The sequence below is a fragment of the Suncus etruscus genome, chromosome 9 (genome assembly GCF_024139225.1).
Source record: "Suncus etruscus isolate mSunEtr1 chromosome 9, mSunEtr1.pri.cur, whole genome shotgun sequence".
In the NCBI taxonomy this organism is placed as follows: Eukaryota; Metazoa; Chordata; class Mammalia; order Eulipotyphla; family Soricidae; genus Suncus; species Suncus etruscus.
The window spans coordinates 84,465,259-84,467,845 of NC_064856.1; the positions used below are offsets into that span (position 1 = coordinate 84,465,259).

The 2,587-nt window shown below is 43.4% G+C and overlaps 1 non-coding gene across 1 annotated transcript; it reads left to right on the forward strand.

The window, feature by feature from the left end:
* The first annotated feature begins 2,007 nt into the window (after positions 1-2,007).
* LOC126019414 (small nucleolar RNA SNORA51) lies at positions 2,008-2,136 on the forward strand. The gene has a single exon (XR_007499130.1). It is a non-coding gene; the product is annotated as a small nucleolar RNA SNORA51 (small nucleolar RNA).
* Positions 2,137-2,587: the final 451 nt, after the last annotated feature.

The following is a 2,587-nucleotide window of genomic DNA, read 5'->3' on the forward strand; positions in this document are numbered from 1 at the left end:
CAACTCTTGGTAAGTACTGTGATTGAGAGAGGGAGCATCAGGGCCTCGAAGACTTTTGTGAAGCTCCCTGGCTCAAGTGGGCAAGTACCACGAGCAGATACTTGATCCGGTGGTGTCAAGGGTTACTCCTGGCTGTCTGCTCAGAAATAGCTCCTGGCAGGCATGGGGGACCATATGGGACACCGGGATTCGAACTAACCACCTTTGGTCCTGGATCAGCTGGCCGCTGTGCTATCTCTCCGGGCCCGATCCCTTCTTTTTATGGAAGCAATGTTACATTGCAACCTTACACAAGCTTCATGTGCACAACTAAAAGTCAACTTGTGGAGTCAGAGACCTCCAGAAAGTGGGATATTTCCCCATGGCATCGTCTCTGCATCCCTTCATGACTAATTCCTGAGAACTGTCATATATGGTATAAAAATTATTTCATACTAATAAATACATATTTCTATGTATATTGATCTCCCCAAATAAAACTGACTTGTGCATATTTAGCTCAACCTTAGAAGTCCATTTTCAGGGCTGGGAAGGTGGCGCTAGAGGTAAGGTGTCTGCCTTGCAAGCGCTAGTGTAGGACGGACCTCGGTTTGATCCTCCAGCGTCCCATATGGTCCCCCCAAGCCAGGGGCGATTTCTGAGAACATAGCCAGGAGTAACCCCTGAGCGTCAAACGGGTGTGGCCCAAAAAACCAAAAACCAAAACAAAACAAAACAAAAAAAGTCCATTTTCTTTGTTTTGAAGTCATATTTGGTGGTATTCAGGATTACTCCTGGCTCTTGAAAGGTTTACTCTGGCTCTTGCTTGGGAAACATTCCTGGCAATGCTTGTGGGAACCATATGTGGTGCCAGGGATCAAACCTAGGTTGGCTGTATACTAAGTAATTACCTTACCTGCTATTGCTTTGGTCTCTAAAATTTATCCTTTATCATGCTAGAGAAATGTCTCTTAAATGGTGGAATCACTGCATTTATTGGAGAAGACTCTTATCTCTTGGAATCATAGCAAATTATCCAATAATTGTAAAGTCCCTTTTCTATGCATGACTGGGTCTATCCTTTCTCTATAGAGTCCACTCTCAGCTATCAGTCTATCCACAGAACTGCAAGGATGGATCTTGGGAACTGGTCTCTAGGAACTTGTCTCAAATTCTCAGAAGACACCTGATTAGGTATCTGGCTCAAATTTACTCAGATCCTCAACTGGTCTCCCTGAGACCCCAGAAGTCTGACCTCAGGAAGCATGGCACATATCAGGAAGAATGAGAACAAGCAGTGCTGGCGGAGATGTGGAGAGAAAGGAACTCTTATTCACTGCTGGTGGGAATGCCATCTGGTCCAACCCTTGTGTAAAGCGATATGGAGATTTCTCCAAAAGCTGGAAGTTGAGCTCCCATACGATCCAGCTATACCACTCCTAGGGATATATCCTAGGAACACAAAAATACAATACAAAAATCCCTTTCTCACACCTATATTCATTGCAGCCGATGTTTACAATAGTCAGACTCTGGAAACAGCCAAGATGCCCCTCAATAGATGAATGGTTAAAGAAATTACGGTACATATACACAATGGAATATTATGCAGCCACCAGGAGAGATGAAGTCATGAAATTTTCCTATACATGGATGTATATGGAATCTATTATGCTGAGTGAAATAAGTCAGAGGGAGAGAGATAAACATAGAATGGTTTCCCTCATCTATGGGTTTTGAGAAAAATAAAAAACATTTGTGTAATGATTCTTAGAGACAAAATAGAGGAGGACTGGAGGGTCCAGCTCCCGACATGACCACAGGGATCATTTAGTGCAGTCACAGAAATAATTACACTGAGAACTATCATAACACAATGTGACTGAATGAGGGAAGTAGAAAGCCTGTTTAGAGTACAGGCTGGTGTGGGTGGGGAGGAAAAACACTTGGGATATTGGTCATGGGAATGCTGCACTGGTGAAGGGTTTTTTATTTACATATATTAAAAAAAAACAAAAGAAAAGATAAGGCCTCTCAATTCTTACCACAGGCTGTGTTCTTTACACTGTATAGAAAGAGGAGGTACAGTAAATGCATCCCATATATACCTCAACACAGGCCCTTTGCCTGGTCTGCATTGTAAATTGGGAGACAAAAAAAAAAAAAAAAAGAAGTCTGACCTCTCTGATTATTTTTGAAAAAATGTCAGCAGAATTATGGAATTTCTTGTTCTATCACTGGGAAGTAATCTTCCCATCTCTCCTTTGACAACATTATTTTAAAACATTTTTGGAGGCACACCCGGTGATGCTCAGGGGTTACTCCTGGCTATGCACTCAGAAACCGCTCCTAGGTTGGGGGACCATATGGGACGTGGGTTTGTCCTGGGTCAGCTGCATGCAAGGCAAACGCCCTACCGCTGTACCATCATTAAGGCCTTAAAACCTATTTTATTATGTAGGCTTCTGCAGCTATGCTAGGAAACCTGTAAACCACTCTTAATGGTACTTGGGGCCAGCCAGGCAGATGAGGTGCTGCTTGGGTTCATAAGTATGTGGAGCCAGCAAGGCCACTGCAGAGCAACTCAGGGATCAATCTCTGGCCTCAT